The sequence below is a fragment of the Schistocerca americana genome, chromosome 8 (genome assembly GCF_021461395.2).
Source record: "Schistocerca americana isolate TAMUIC-IGC-003095 chromosome 8, iqSchAmer2.1, whole genome shotgun sequence".
NCBI lineage: Eukaryota > Metazoa > Arthropoda > Insecta > Orthoptera > Acrididae > Schistocerca > Schistocerca americana.
Window position 1 is genome coordinate 114,809,303 of NC_060126.1, and position 17,290 is coordinate 114,826,592.

Here is a 17,290-nt window from a genome sequence, read left to right on the forward strand (position 1 = left end):
TGTGTGTGTGTGTGTGTGTGTGTGTGTGTGTGTGTGTGTGTGCGTGTACCCTCACAGTCCACTTACATTGCTCTTGTAGGTTTCACACTTGTTTTCCTTTTCCCTCCTTCCTTTGTTCTCCATGTAGAGGTTTTACATATTCCCATTTATGAATACTTGCCTGTCTTCTATGTTATTCTGGTGGTACTTCTCTTTTTCATTGTGTTGAGTAAGAATTTTATCACCTTTAAACAATTAGAAGCATAAAATAAATGTGACACCTATGCTTTCTGCTTGAACAAAAGTTTTGATACAGCTTCACATTGTTACTCACTGGTAGAAATACAAACAGCTAGAACAGACAGAAGATTTGTGATTGGATTGAAAAATTCCTAGCAAACAGAACATAGCACGTCAGTCTTCAGATGTAAAATTAACTTCAAGCCTATCTGAACTGAGTGTTTTGGGACCTTTACTGTTCACTATATAAAGAGTGTCTGTAATTAAAGTTCCAACTTCAAAATGTAGAAAAAAAAACACTGCTCAGAACGATGTCAAAATTGGACAGCATATCATTGTTGCAGGGGAAAACATCATGGGATAAAAAAAATTAATGAAAATTTTACCACTGGATGGTGCTGTAAGTGTTTTAAAATAAGGAGGTTAGCTATAAATGAGAGATGAAATGCAATATGATGGCTATTGTTTGATTTGCACATTACACTATCCATAGTGTTCAATGACCAGGACTCCACAAGCTCAGCAGTTAACAGTTGTGGCACTGATAGTTAGGTAAGCTCATCCATGAAGGCTATCATGGAAAAATCAATTGTTAATTGTCCTGAGGTCAAAACTGCATAATAAGCAAAATGACATCAGCTTTTAGTTGTTTCCTGGGCCAAAAAAAGTAAAATAACAATTTCTAATTGTTGTGAGACTGTTGCAAAACATTCACAATATGCTGTGCACTGTTTTCTGTCACAAGTTGAAATGAGAAACCATGTTTGACAACAGATTGGAGTGCCTCAGGGGACACGTTCAAATTGTGTTTGGCAGTGCTTACCTTCAGTTCAGCTACATTTGTGATTTGAGCACTGAACACAGCATCTTTCAGATAAACCCACAGCCAGAAGGCACCCAGATGACATAAGGTGATGTGGATGGCCAGACTATAGGAAAATGATAGCTGATATTCTAGCATTTCCAAAATGTCTCTGCAGCAGCCATTTCATGGGCTGTGCAATCTGCGGAGGAGTGCTGTCTTATGTAAAAATGTTCCTACCCACACAACCGTGCTCTTGAAGGATTGGAATGGCATTGGTGCACAAAAGACTCTCATAGTGCTTATCAGTGATGGATGGTATGCAGCCTACAATAAACAAAATAAACAATTCCATCAACCTGCACCACACAGTCTCCTTCGTAGAATTAAGTGGTAGTGATTGATATACATGTGGATTTTCTGTTACTCATACACTACCTTTCTGCATATTGATATGTCCTTGGGAAATGAAAATGGGCTTAGTCATTTCTCAGAATGTGCTGCGGCCATTCATTGGCCTGTTTCACATGAGCAAGAAATTCCAAAGTGAATGTATGGATAGCAGTGCAGGATGTTTCGTAGGACTTTATGCACTGTGCTTACAGGTATGTTCAGTGTTCAAGCAATTTCCCAAGCACTGCATGTTTGACCACCACTGTTCAACCTTACCTGCAATGCTGTTGCCACATCTTTAACAGACATCAAATAAACTGCCCCCCCCTCTCCCCTGCCATGCTGCATGTTGCGCTTCAAAAGAACCTGTCTTTTCTAATTTTGTAATAATTTTCTCCAGACCCTTATCAGACATCAGATCAATGCCTTTTTATTCCCTTTGGCATCCAGAACTTCTGCAGTGCTATGGATGCACAGTTACTGGCATTGTAAAAGAGCTATGTGCGCAGTGCATGATCCTTCATAGAGACAGTCATGTTGGGCATCGTTGGCCAAAACTGAGGAACGATGTACTGCACATCTGTTGGAGTGTGTATTCTGATGGTTGCAGCACCCCCTGTTAGTCAAATTTTTCCCCATGATGTTTCCCTGTGCATCAATAATATTCTGTTCAGATTTGATGTCATTCTGAGCAGTGTTTTTTTTTTTTCTCTACAGTGTTTTGAAACTGGAAATTTAATTATGGACTCCCTGTGTATAAATGTCCATGTGATTAAGATCATATGTTCCATGAGGCTGTTCATGGAGGACACTGTTATATATCCAGCAGTTGCAATGTTAGAGAATTGTAGCAAAAAGACCTGCAGGTGTTAAGCTTGGTGCACTGATTAGCAGTTGATCTGTAAACAAATGTAACATATTCCACATAAACAGATGAAAGTAACCATTATTGTGTTATTGTATGATTACCAAACAAACACTAGAAGCAGTCACAGCCATCTGATTTATTGGAAAATGCATACATACCTACTTAAATGACCACAAAAACACTTTGCAGGAAAGGCAAATGAGGCACTAAGATTCATTGGAAGAATATTCAGGAAGTGTAGCCTACACATAAAAGAAGCAGTTTTGAAACCCTCAGTTTTTTATTTATTTATTATTTTCAATGGATGTTATGTAGATCCACAAGTGCATTTATATATGCAAGTATGTGGAATGTGTCAAAACAGTATTTTATTACTTGCATGTTATTATATGTCATTAATTTATAAACATATAATTTGCATTAATTTGCATACAAGTTAATTACAATTTTGCACATTACTATGAGGTACAGTATACAATTAATGGATAACATATTTATTAATCTTGATTTTTCTCATAGGAAAGAACAGTATTATGTATTGTAGTATATAAAATGTTTGATAAAACACATACAGTTAGTACAGGAACAGTAAAAAAATACAATTAGCACGAGCATAGCAAACAGAAATAAGTGGGAAATGAATATCTGTGACTGTTAAAATAAGAAGAGTTCTGAAGCAAAAATTGTTATAAATAATGGAAAGTCCAGAATGGAATATCAGCACCACGAAATGGATAGATAGCTACTCATCCCATAGAGGAGACACTGAGTTGCAGACAGCCGCAATAAAAAACACTGATAAAATATTAAGCTTTCAGGACAAAGTCCTTTTTTCGATATAAAAAACATATCACACACATCCACACAATCTCGTGGCTACTTATCTGTGCACTGGGGTCTGACTGTGTTTGCAAGGGTATTCCAGGGTTGTTAGTGGTGTAAGGAGGAGGCATGGGGTGGGAAGAGGGATACGTAGCAGAGTAGGTGTGGGGAAGATAGTGTGCTGCCTGTGGGTGCATGCTGGGATGCGGTGGAGAAAGGGTGGGACTGCAAAGTGCAATGTCAGGAGGTTTTGCCGGGGTGGGGTTGCAGGGAGGTGGAGGAGGAAGGTAGAGTGGAAAGGAGAGAAGTAGAAAAAAGGGAAAAGATTGGTAGCTGCATTGGTGGGATAGAATGTTTGTGTAATGAGGAACTGGGAGTGAGGAAGAAGATAGGTAAGGATTATTGAAGGTTGAGGACATGGTGCTTACAGGAGCAAAAGGTATGTTGCAGGGAGAAGTAATTTTGGGCTAGGATATAGTTCGTGGTGGTGACCAAAAAGGAGACTGGGAATCTGCTCTCATGGATCACCTTCAGCCTGTCACCCATAACTTAGCCTCCTATATAAAAGGCAGTAACTGTTTGCTTCACTGACTCTCCACAGTTCCTGTTCCTTTACAACATAGCACTCTTGTCATCACTGCTAATGCCGTCTTCCTCTGCACTAAGATCCCCTTGTTGCTACTGAACGCTGCCTTTCCCAGTGACCGGTTGACTTCAAACCTACAACCTCCTTCCTGGTCATCATGACCAGTTATATCCTCACTCGCAATTACATCTCCTTTGAAGGCATCAACTGCAAACAAATCCATTATACAGCAGTGGACACATGCATTGCACCAACCTATTCATTAGCCATCTAGAGGAATCTTTTCCAGCCACCCAGAATTGCAAACTACTCATCTGGTTCATATTCACTGATAACACCTTTGTGATCTGGACTTAGGGTGAAGATACCTAATCAACATTTCTCAAGAGCCTCAGCAACTTCTCCCTCATTTGCTTCACTTGGTCCTTCTGGACCCAACAAACCACCTTCACCTCACAGCTGGTTACATCAGTACCTCCATCCAAATCAAGCCTACCAACCACCAACAATACTTTCACTTCAACAGCTGCCACCAATTCCATATCGAGAAGTCCCTTCAATACAGCATAGCCACCCAAGGTCACCGCATCTGTAGTGATGAGTAGTCCCTCACCAAATATTCCAAGGGCCTTCACAAGCATAAATTACCCTCCCACACTTGTCCAGAAACAAATATACAATGCCTTTAGCCACCTATCACTCCTCCCCCCCCACCCCCCACCCCACCACCCCCCACCCAATTACCCACTGCCCAGTCTCAAAGCACTCCTCTCATGACTCGGTACCACTCCGGACCAGAGCAACTGAATTACATTCTTCATGAAGCTTTGGCCTCCTCTCATTATGTCCTGAAATGAGGAATAACTTCCCAACTTTCTGCCTTGCCCTTCCCACAGTAATATTTTGCTCCCATCAAACCTACATAATATCCTTGCATCCCCACTCCACCCTTGCTCCCAGCCCCTTCCTCTTGGTTCATATCCTTGCAAAAAACCTACATGGAATAACTGTCCCATACATCCTCCCACTGCCACCAAAATCTGTTCTGTCACAGGCATCTTCCACCCCATCAAAGGTAAGGCAGGCTGCAAAAATTTGCATGTGATCTACAAATTGAGCTGCAACCACTGTACCACTTTCTATGTGGGCATGTCAACTAACAAGCTGTCTGTCTGTATGGATGGACACCAAAAACTGTGGCGATGTGGCCAAGAGACAACTGTGTGAGCCAGATGCTGTACTTGCTGCCCAAGATGATGTGTTTCACTTCAATCACTGCTTCACAGACAGCAACACCTGGATTCTTCCTATCAACACCAGCTTTTCTGACATATACTGCTGGGAACGCTTCCTATGACATATACTCCATTCCCATAACCCCGTGGACTCAACCTTGTATAGTCCCTGTCCTCTAGCTATCTATCCCCTTCCCTTCTCTCATACACATGCTCCCTATCCCAGCAATGCATCTATCAGTCTCTTCTGAGCTGGTGACCCAGAGGAATCATTATGATATATTACAGCAGAGTGGGAGAGGAAACATGTTACCAGGTCAGAGGCAGCAGGCAGAGAGAGTGCTGTTCTCAGTTTTGCTGTCTGTCTGCAAACTCCACAGTGCACATGATGTTCTTCTGTGCTTCTTATTGGCAGCTAATGCTCATGAGCTGGCCGACTTGCATCACCAACACTACAAGTCTATATGAACTGCAGAGACAGCCTTACATTCAAAGAAAATTTGCAATAAATTTTTCTTATATTATTTGAGCAGGGGGCTGCCTGTATACTCTTCTCACTTCCACAGGAGTAGTGACTCATATTGTTTACAAAAGGGTGTCACCCATTCCCTGGAAGAATAGTTTGCCCAGATGGATTCTTAAAAATTATTTGGAGGGAGGTTGCAATGTTACTTACTATATTATTCATTAATAAACTAGGCTGTTTTATTCAGATCAGTGAAAGGGTAACACCTTCAAAAAGGAGGAGTAATGTTCAGTAATACATAGAGTTATTGCTTGGCTTCTACTATTGATTGGTGAAAGATTATACAACTGCAGACCAATGACTAGGTGGTGGGCCTGACCACACTAAATAGTTAAGTGAGAAATGTATGGGGTTATTTGGTTCATCACAACCTCATTTATTTTGTTTGGAACTACCTAATAAAATTACAATGTAAACCTATATTAAAACCTTCGATTGATATTTTGCATGGGCAGTATAAATTGCTTGATGAGATATTCATCACTTTGAAGGGGATTAAGGAGAGGCTCTCACGCCACAAGAAATTTTTAAGTCTTTACACTGTAATTTAAATTTCACAGTGGAGTTTGAGGTTCAGTGTTATCTTTACTTTTTAGATTTACAGATAAGTAGGAATGGCCAGTGTTTAGAATATAAGGTTTTCTGTAAGCCAACAACAGCAAATGTTGTTAAAGCTGTGAATTCTAATCATCCCCAACACTGAAGAAAGCATTTTTCGTTCAGTGTTCCACAGGTTAAAAAAATTTGCACTGGATTAGGAGGCCACGATAGGGAAATAGGCATCACTATAGGCACAGGGACTGCAAATTAATTTAGAGAAACTGATATTAGGAATATGGGTGAAAAAACTCTGTCACGTACACATGAAGGAACCAGAGTAGAAAATGAAGAAATTATATGTGCTGCTGTGATGTATGTTGGCCCATCCTCTCTGAAGATTAGTAATGAGTTTAAAAAACTTAACATGCTGGTAGGTTTTTAATGCTATTAAAAATTGGGGAAGCTCCTCCAACATAGTATAGGGCAGCCTGTTCATAAATTTTGTAATTAGGTGTTGTTGGGGGGGATTAAGTGTGGAACTTGTGACAAGTTTTGCACTGGACAGACTGGAGTGGAATATTGAACAGGGTGCTGTAATTTTCACACATGTAATAGTTTCTGTCATATCTAGCACAAGTTTATGTCTTTGAGCTTTACTTTTGTCATTGTTAGTTATCTTGATGTACAACTTTTATTAATTTTCTTTATGATACTGGTGATTCCAGCAAATGGCATTGTGCTAGCCCAAGATGCCGCTGTCTGTCAGCCACAGCACATGTTGCCAGCCACTCTGGTGATGGTACATTTGTTTTCCATCTGTGCGAGTGAAAGGCTGCTTAGCCTGATATACCATATGCATTTCTTGATGTATGACATTTATACCTGCCTCTTGAGCTTATGTTATTGAATAGGATTTGTACATTTTTTGCGTGTTTTGAAATCTTTGATTTTTAATTATTTTGCCTGTTTTTGAACCTTGTGATTGTATATATTTACCCTCATATTATGGGAAGATTTTGCAGAATCAAATTTTAATTGCTGATGGGTCATCAGATGATAGGCTAGTCCAGAAACATATTGTGCATATGGAAATAAAAAAAATATCCATAAACAGCTACGAGATTTCCTTCAGCAACCAACAAGCATTTTTAGAATTACTTTTATTATATTTGTGCTGGCAGTTGCCTACCTCTACCAGGCCTTTCAATCTGAAATAAATTAAACAAGGAGGTTTCCATTAGATAAATGAAGTAGATTTGGAGCTTAATGTGTGTGATCAGTCTGTTAATACAATGGTTGTGGTTTGAATAGCGAAACACATATTCAATTCTGTGCTGGGTAGTTAGTGGATATTTTGAAGAATGAAGTTTTGTTCTAGCTACAGGTACACAGTGCATGAATAAAACAGGAATGAAAAGGTACAGTGGCTGAACCAGTGTGTGTCAACTTAGCAGATTTCTCAGCATGTGGGGCACAGGGTCAATCCACATAGTGTTCCTAGTATGAACTGTGTAAATGTGAAGTATTGGGATTTATATTCCTTTCTCAAACATCAGGGCATGTACGGGAGGTACAAGTGATGCAATATGTGACAATTATAGTTGTTCTCAAATTTAGGAACTGCTGCATGTAGAATGGTGATACTCAGCTATTGGCTTACATGTTACATGTTGGATGTTACATGTTGGTTTGCATTTTAGTGTCACCATTTCCCATTGCTTACCTTGGTGTTTTCAGCAGTCGTTGTCAGGTAGTGTGAAAATTTACCTATTATGTAAAAGGGGTAAAGGAACTGTAATAACTATGGAACATTTTTATCCATGGAAAGAGCTGTTGTTCCCTAAGTTATTGCAAATATCCAAACTCATGACCTACTCTTGCTTTTGTGCTGTCAATGTGTGGTGTTCTTGAGGAAGTGATGGTACAAATTTTGTTTTGAATCTTCTGGTCAGCAAATAGGCACAACTGGATGGGGTACTCTGGGTCCTTGATTTGGTGATAGATAAGAGTGCAGTGAAGCAAGGAGTCAGCAGAAGTAGCACAATCATTTATCATCTTCTTCGTCTAACCACAAAGTGTCTGTGTATCACTCTTATGTATTAATGTACCTTGAGGTCTTAGCAGTGATAGTTGTGTAATTCTGGCACTGATGACATGTAATTCTGTAAGTAACTGTTCAGAAACTGAAATTTGCGCAAGCATAGGGTTTTTCTTACTTGTAAATAGAACTTATAAGTAAAGACAAATAGCAGAATTGAACTAATATACACATAGCTTTCACAATCTTATGTTGGATGTGACACCCGATTGCTTTACGTCTGTGTTCTGAACTCCTCACTTCTTGTAAGACTATAACCAGTGGTAGCTTATCTATTTTGAAGGGAGAGTCCATGGGATGGTATATGGGTAACATTTAAATTAGTTAACAGCAAACATTAAGGCCAACAACTCTTTTTCTGTGGTACTGTACTTGACCTCAGCTTTGTTGAGCTGGCAAGAAACAAAACCAATAGGTTTTTTTTGTCATTGTGCTCTTGTCTTACTACAGCACCAACTGAAAAGTCTGAAGCATCACATGAGAGTATAAATGGTTTTGAATGTCAACAGAGGTGAACTCATCAAAACTTCTTTAACTTTTTTCATGCCAGTTTCACAACCTATGATCCATTTGAAAGCTGCTCCTTTCTTTAATAACTTGGTTAAGGGCTTAGTCGTGGTAGTGTAATCCTTTATGAAATGATAATAGTAATTACTTAATCCCTAAAAGCTTTTTAATTCCTTTACATTGGTTGGAGTAGGGAAGTTATCCATGGCTTCTGTCAATCGCAGGCCCAGTTTTATTCCATCAGAACTGATAAAGTGTCACAGGTACAGGACACTTGACTCTGAACGAACAAATTTCCAAAATCAAACTTAGAAGAGCATTCTGTACTCTTTCCAATACATTTCTCAATCATTCTGCATGTTCTTCAATAGTTTGAGGGATAATTATAATATTATCCAGGTAAACAATACAGGTAGTGGCTTTAAAACATCTTAATAACATACCAGCAAATATTTGAAATGTGGCTGGTGCATTTCTTAAGTCAAAAGGTATTTGCAAAAATTCTTACAAGCCAGAAGGTATGACAAAAGTTGTTTTAGGTCAGTCCTGAGAGGCTATCAGGATCTGATTACAGCCTCAGCATATATCCAGGGCAGTGAAAAACTTACAGTTTCCTGTCCTGTCCAACATTTCATTAATACGTGACAAGGGATAGGTATCAGGAGTGGTGACCTTGTTGACAGCTCTCATGTCCACAGGTAAGTTGTATGTCTTCTCGCTGTTAATAAATTTTTCCAGGACAACAATCAGACTCAGCCAGAGACTGAATGATGGTTGAATAATTCCAGCATCATATTGTTTTTGGACTGTTTCTTTCACTTCAGACTGTAATTGATATGGATATCAGTAAGTTTCTGGGCAACTGGCCTTGCATTTCCAGTGGGACTCTCATTGCATACCAGACTAGTAGTGGCAAGTATTTTCCCTCTTTGAATAACCACAAATATGCCTTTAAGAGTGAGTACAGTAAGCTTCACTCAGAGTCATTTAAATAAGACAATTTAATTTGTAACTGAAGCTTCAGGAGTGTCATGGATGTATTCACTTCTTAGATTGGTATTGATGTTCCTCTTTTCTTAATTTTTCCTTTATGAATGGATTCTTCTTTCTCAGTTACATCTTGCATACTGGCCAGAATAGTTCCCTTCAGTATCATTACCTCTTGGACTCCAAAATTATATAAACTCACAGGAATTCAGACTTTCTTTCCCTCAGTTTCTGTTTCACAAAGGCTTCATTTCACCTAAACTTGCATTCTGTTGAGTACATCATTTTGAGTGAGTGAATCAATCAAAAAGTAATTCCCCCTAGGTTCCTGCATTTTGGCTGTCTACCAGAGAACTTTTCCAGTACCATCATTTATATGTACAGGGGTGGCTACTTTCGAGCCCAAGATATGCGGTGTGTTGGAATTTTGTGGAATGGGTCCCTTCTCAGGATTCCTTTGTGTCTTTGAGTTGCTGTCACTGCCAAAATGATGAACTGCTTCACTGAGTTTGACTGTGTGTGACCAGAAATCAATCACAGCCTGAAATTGGTGTAAGAAATCGTTTACCAATATGATGTCAAAATCATGCCTTCTCTGTCTTCTCACCTCCATCTCAGATTCATAAGTGGTATGATTAATTTTCATTTTAATTGAACATGCACCCACTGGATTTATAACTTCAGCAACTAAATCAGTAATACAACATCAGCAAGGTTCCCATGGCTGCTTGTCATCATGAGAAAGAAACTCTAAACTTATCTGGCTGCCCTTATCCACCAAAATTTGGGTGGTCTTCCTTGCATTTCTCCTGTAACAATTACATTTGCCACCTCCTTCAAAACTCAGTAAATTACGGGGTTTACTGACTTGACCAAGGTGGGACTGGGTAGCTATGCTGGTCTTTCTGCAATTTCTCTGATTGGAAAGCACTCTTCTTTAGGCCACAGAACAGCCTATTACTGCTCTGTGGGCAGTGCGTTCATAAATGCCTGAACTTTTGGCAATTAGGACAATAAGGCGCTAAGCATTTCTTAGCCATGTAAGTGGTGCACTTCCATGGGCCACAAAAAAATTCATTAACAAACACATGTCACAGCTCACTCTCATGCATCATAGTGGCAATGAAGCATTCAGCTTCTTCACGTAATGATGCCAGGTGGACTGCTTCATAGAATGAGGTGGGGGAGCTACTTTAGATTCTTTACTAATTTGTGGATTGATATTGTGGATGAAAACATCATTTGCTCATGCTTTGGAGTTTTCTAGGAAGACTTCATTGCAGGTTGTATACTGAGCAAAGGTACAGATTTTACACAAAATACTCCTTATGCAATCTGAAAATTGTTCCATGTCTTCTCCTGACTTTTGTCTGGGGGTGGACAACATCATCATAGTAATAAGTAACACCCTGCTTGTCAGAATACTTCCCTACCAGACCTTTTGCCAATGATTCAAATGTTTCAGCATATTTCAAAATATGGACTGACTTGGCACAGGTGCATACACCCCCTATTAACTTCAAATGTGCCACATACAACAGAAAATCATAGGACCACATGCAAAATCAGGCCATCTCATGGATGTTTTGGAATAGCAAGTCCACATCATCAGTAGGTCCTCCTGCAAATGAGGGCATTGAAGCAACTGCCAGCAATCTGCTGCCAATAATAAACAGTAATTCTCATCTGGTTTTCAGTTCTGCCATATTCCTAACTGCCAAGTAGTTCTGTCATAGCAGTACCTACTGTTGATCTGTGCCCTAATGCTGTGCAGATTGTTATCTTAAGTTTCAGTTCCATTGTTGGTATTTTGGTGTCCTCTTTGTAATCATCCAGAGAAATTTGAATGCTGATGTCCACATTTTGGTGGGGTTACTCAGACTGCCTGAGAAAATATGCAATATTTTTTTTCTGATATTCCCCAAAGGGTGGCTGCCTGTATGGCATCATGGTCCATATCCCTTCAATAAACCTACATGCAAGACATGACCCAGACATACTTCCACTACCACCTACTCCAGTTCTGTCACAGACATCTCCTACTCCATCAATGACAGAACCACCTTTGAAAATACCAATATGATCTACAAACTGAGCTGCAGCTACTATCCTGCTTTCTATGTGGGCATGACAACTAACAAGACGTCTGTCCACATGGATGGCCACCACCAAACAGTGGCCAAAAACAACTTAACCATCCAGTTGCTGAACATGCTGCCCAACATGATGTGTTTCACTTTAAAGACTGCTTCACAGCCTGCACCATCGTGATTCTTCCTCCTAACACCAGCTTTTCTGAATCGTGCAGATAGGAACACACCTTACAACATATCCTTCATTTCCATAACCCCCCTGGGCTGAACATTTGCTAATCTGTGACATCCACATATCTACACCTTCTCCTACTCCAGCACTACACATACCTTTTACTCCCCCAATGCATTTACCAGTCTTTTCCCCTTTTCTGCTTCTCTCCTCTCCCCTCTTTCTTCCCCTCTCCCTTCCCTTATACTGCTCTCCCCTGCTCCCTCCATTACAGCCTCCAAATACTGCACTTAGCAGCCCTATCCTTCCCACACCACATCCATGTGTGTTCCTACAGGCAGCTCCCTCTCTCTGCTCCATGCTTCCCCAAAATCCCACTAACAACCCCAACATATTTCTGCTCATGTCATAAGTAGGTGCAGTTGGCCGCCAGGACTCAGAGACAGTGACAACTTGTGTGTGAGTTGTACTTGTGTGACTGTGTGCATGTTTTCCATTTCAGTTCCTTTGCCTGAAAGCTTAGTACATGGTGGTTGTAATTAAACTTTCATGTCTTGAGAGGGCTCTCATAAAAAATCAATGATTGTGGGACAAACTTTGTGGAAACATTTGTAAGGACGTGCAGAACAGGAATAATAAATAAACCACTGAATGAAACACATTTTAATTTATACTTGAGAGGGTAACCTTTATTAATTGTGTACCATGTTTACATTCCAGGTTACAAACATTGCTCAGTGTGACAACCCTCTCAATCGACGACAGCCTGAAAGTGCACTAGAGAATGTCATACTGCTGCCTGAAATGTCTCTGGTGGGATGTTGATTACCCCATTCACTATGTTCATCTTCAACCTAAAATGTTTGTTAGTGTCCCACTGATAAACTCTGCCCTTCAGGTAATCCCACAGCTAGAAATCACACACGTTCAAATCTGGTGATGTTGGTGGTCATGCAGTTTGGAACAATTGGCCAATGATTCAGTTTTTTCCAAATGTTTTACAGAGTAACCGATTGACCTCATGAACAATGTGAAGTGGTGCTGCATTGAGTCCAAAACTTCCCTGCCCTGTAGAGTAAGGATCACATATTGGTGAAGCAGATCACAGTAACATGTGCCACGCACACTGCACATCCTTGGTCTTTGTGATGTGAGTTCCCCAAAGAAAAGTGGACCAATCATGAACTTTGCTGTGAAACATACTTCACAGTGATGCATTCACTATGCAGGGGAGCTCCATGGAAGGTCATTGGTGATGATGATCCCAAGTGTGACAGTTATGAGTGTTCACTGCTCCAGTGAATGTGAAGTGCACTTTACAAAATCTTCCATGGCCACACATCATCAACTTCAGCCTTTGCAAGAATGTATAGCAAAGTCTACTCAAAAGTCTGCATCACATGACAAAAGTTGGTGGTAATATTAAGTTTGCGCAGATATCATTTTCACAATTGCTCAGAGCATTTGATGAATCTTGACCTTGGAATGTTTAGCTGTTGTGAAACAGCTCATGCACTGCTTCAGGACTGCACATTGCATCCAGAATTCTCAGCCATGGCAACAGTAACTTTATCAACAATTGGTGGTGCAATTGGTTGTCAGCCTCTCCTAGGAGGAATTCCCAAATTGCCAGCTAATTTGAGCATCCTCTCCGTATTCCTTTAATGTGTTGATATTTGCAAAGACCAGCAGCACTATTGCTAGTGTCTTGATAAAACAGCTTTACGAGTAAAGCCTTGCTAAAGTTTCCCAGACCCGTGTCGACTGTTTGCAACTTTAATGCACATTGATGCTTGTGTTTCAACCTTATGTCACTGCACCAGTATTGGCACCAAATGGCAAGTCATCACTATAATGCTGCTAATAATACAAATCTTGCAGCACACAGTCTGGACGTCATTCCACCAAAGTTAGGTACCCATATGCTAAGTAGTTTGCTGTGTACACTGGCTCAAGTAGTGAAAGTTTAATAATAATCAACCTACATGTTAGCAGTCTTTTTCATTGTGCCTGGCTGCGACTCAGCACCTCCTCTACATGCTGAAAAATTGTTTAAATTTACTTTAGAATAATTTATTACTTCATAGGGACATAATATCAATTGGAAGTGAGATTCATGTCACAGTATAAGTAATATTCCCTTCTAGGTTTATGATGGTGTTATATTTTATTAGTTTCATAGTGAGAAGAACTGCCACTTACAAAGATCATGAAGTTCTTGGAAGCACCCCACACTTCAGATCTTTGCAACTAATTGACCTGTCTGCTTATTTGTGAAAAATATTCTAAGCTTATTTCTGTTAATAGTCTTCTGTCAATCCCTGCCCAAATTTTAGATTCTGCATAAGCCTTCCTGCGGCAACGGCCTTGCCACAGTGGATACACCGGTTCCCGTGCGATCACCGAAGTTAAGCGCTGTCGGGCGTGGCCGGCACTTGGATGGGTGACCATCCAGCCACCATGTGCTGTTGCCATTTTACGGGGTGCACTCGGCCTCGTGATGCCAATTGTGGAGCTACTCGACCGAATAGTAGCGGCTCCGGTCAAAGAAAACCATCATAATGACCGGGAGAGCGGTGTGCTGACCACACGCCCCTCCTATCCGCATCCTCATCTGAGGATGACACGGCGGTTGGATGGTCCCGATGGGCCACTTGTTGCCTGAAGATGGAGTGCTATAAGCCTTCCTGCAATTTAGTGCAGTTTTTCTTATAATGTAACTTTCCTGTATAGAGCAGTGTCATTCATGAACTGCCCCATGGCATTTCCAGCATCTTACACCAGATCATCCTTAAATGAAGCACACCAATGATCCACCAATAGTCCCTTAGGGTAGTAATGTTCATTTTATTAATGCTGATTTTGCCCCATTAAGAATTACGCACATGCTTCTGTTACTGTCAAACCAGTCACAAAGCTTATCCAATATTCTGTAAGTTTATATCTTGTTCATTAAGTGATAGTGTAGAAATTTCTGAATGCCTTCATGAAGGCAAGGGAGATATCAGCATATTGTCAAATTGTAGGAAATGCAGATGCTAGGAAGGAGGAATTTCACCCCATGATGAATGTAAGGACACTGAAATTAATTGAAGCTTAAACCCAAACAATAAATAATCTTTGTTACATGAAAGACAGCATGTCCATCAATTTTTTACAACTTGTTCCGTAATTCTACAATATATTCACACCAGCAATATAGTTCTGCTCAGTATTCTTGCTTCCTTCCTTCCTTTCCTTTCCAGTCCCCTTCATCCAGCCAGTGTGGGGTAGGCAGTGGTATGTAGCTTCTGGAATTTTGAGGAGAACCAACCATATCTGTATATAAACTATTACTATGGTGGGGTCATCACTTGCAAATGCAATTTAAAGCTACAGTTTGCTACCCCTGGTGAGAAATCAATGAACCCTTGTGTCTGCATGTAGTATGCTCTGCATGGCCAAATGTGGCAAAGTTTTATCAAAATTTTTACACATCATAAAAATGATAACTATATCAGTGTTCACCAAGAAGAATGTGGAAAACTGTGTAAAAACCATGTCCATGCTGGCTGGTATACTAGCTCCCATTGTTAATCCATGAGGTGGATTCAGTCCAGGACCAGTGCTCCTTTGCATGTCCTTGAAGCGGGCACTTCAATGTGCTAGGCTATCCAGGCTGCAATTATATGCTCTATTGCGAGTGTTATAAGGCAGATGTATGTGGTGAATGACTGTGCATATAGTTATTTTAGTTTCACCATGCCGATGCATTGGTCATCTAAAGTACTCTTACTGTTAGTTTAAGAAATATGCAATAACCTGTCAGTTGAGATCTGAAGATGGTAACATTGATAACTCAAACTTGTTATCAAGAATGAAAGTTATGATTAGCGACTTTGGCAAAGAAGTTTATCTTCCTCTAATCGATGTTTGCTTTTGGCCAAAAGGCCTTTTTCTCATTTGAAAAACATACACACACTTTCAGGCAACACAACTCACACACATATGACCACTGTCCCTGGCTGCAAAGCCGGACTGCAACCTACATCGCATGATGGGAGAAGCGATCTGGATTGTGGGGGTAAGAAGGAGGCTGGGGCAGGGTTGGGGATGGATAACATGTTAGGGGTGGGGGCCGGTAAAGTGATGCTTGTGGGAGCATACAGGAATGAGGTGGGGAGTGAGTAGGGCAGCTAGGTGTAGTCAGGAAGTTAGATGGGGCTGGGGGGGGGGGGGGGTAGAGGGGGAGGGAGGGAACAGAAAAGGAGAGAAATAAAATGAATGGGTGAATTGGTGGAATAGAAGACTGTGTACTGCTAGAGTGGGAACAAAGAAGAGGATAGGTGGATGAAGGACAGTGACTAATGAAGCTCAAAGTCAGGAGGGTTATGGGAACATAGAATATAAATATATTGCAGGGTGAGTTCCCACTTGTACAGATCGGAAAAGCTGGTGATGGTAAGAAGGATCCAGATGTCACAGGATGTGAAGCAATCAGTGAAGTGAAGCAGCATATTCAGTAACTGGGTGATCCAATTGTTTCTTTGGGTTGTCATGCCCATGTAGGAGGCAGCACAGTGGGTGCAGCTTATCTCATGCCCATGTAGAAGGCAGCACAGGGGGTGCAACTTATCTCATAGATCACATGACTAGTTTCACAGGTAGTCCTGCCTCTGGTGGGATAGGGAATGCTTCTGGCCAAACTGGAGTAGGTGGTGGTAGGAGGATGTATGGGACAGGTGTTGCATCTAGATCTATTACAAGGATATGAACCAAGAGTCAATGCATTGGGAGCAGGGTTAGTGTAAGGATGGATGAGGATATTGTGGTGAATGGCAGAATAACACCATGGGAGGGGTGGGAAGGATAGTGAAGGACATTCCTCATTTCAGAGCACAGTGAGAGGTACTCAAAACCCTGGCTGAGAATGTTATTCAGTTGTTCCAGCCCAGAGTGGTACTGAGTTACAAGGGGAATGCTCATCTGTGGCTGGGTGTGAGACTGTGGGAGATGGTAGGTGACTAGAGCAATAAGGCACAGGAGATCAGTATCTGTTCATGGGGGAGGGGGTAATTATGGTCTGTGAAGGCCTCAGTGAGATCCTTGGTATATTGTGAGAGGGACTGCTCACCACTACAGATGCAGTGACCTTGAGTGGCTAGGTTGTTTGGCAGGTACTACTTGGTATAGAAAGGTCACAATCAAGGAAGGTGGCTTTTTGGGTTAAGTAGGATCAGGTGAAGTGAACAAGAGAGAAGCCATTGAGGTACTGGAGGAAGATGGATAGGATGTCCTCACCCTCGATCCAGATCACAAAAATGTCAGCAATGAATATGAACCGGATGAGGGGTTTGGATTTCTGGATGATTAGGAAGGATTCCTCTAGATGGCCCATGAATAGGTTTGCATAGTATGGTGCCATGCAAGTGCACATTTCCACACCCCAGATTTGTTTGTAGG

At 40.9% G+C, this 17,290-nt stretch overlaps 1 protein-coding gene and 1 pseudogene across 1 annotated transcript in view; both read left to right on the plus strand.

Moving 5' to 3' along the window:
- LOC124545141 (xanthine dehydrogenase 1-like) overlaps window positions 1-17,290 on the plus strand; it is a 241,452-nt gene that overhangs the window by 123,523 nt on the left and 100,639 nt on the right. The gene's annotated exons all lie outside the window — the stretch shown is intronic.
- Window positions 14,206-14,322, plus strand: LOC124546097 (annotated as a pseudogene).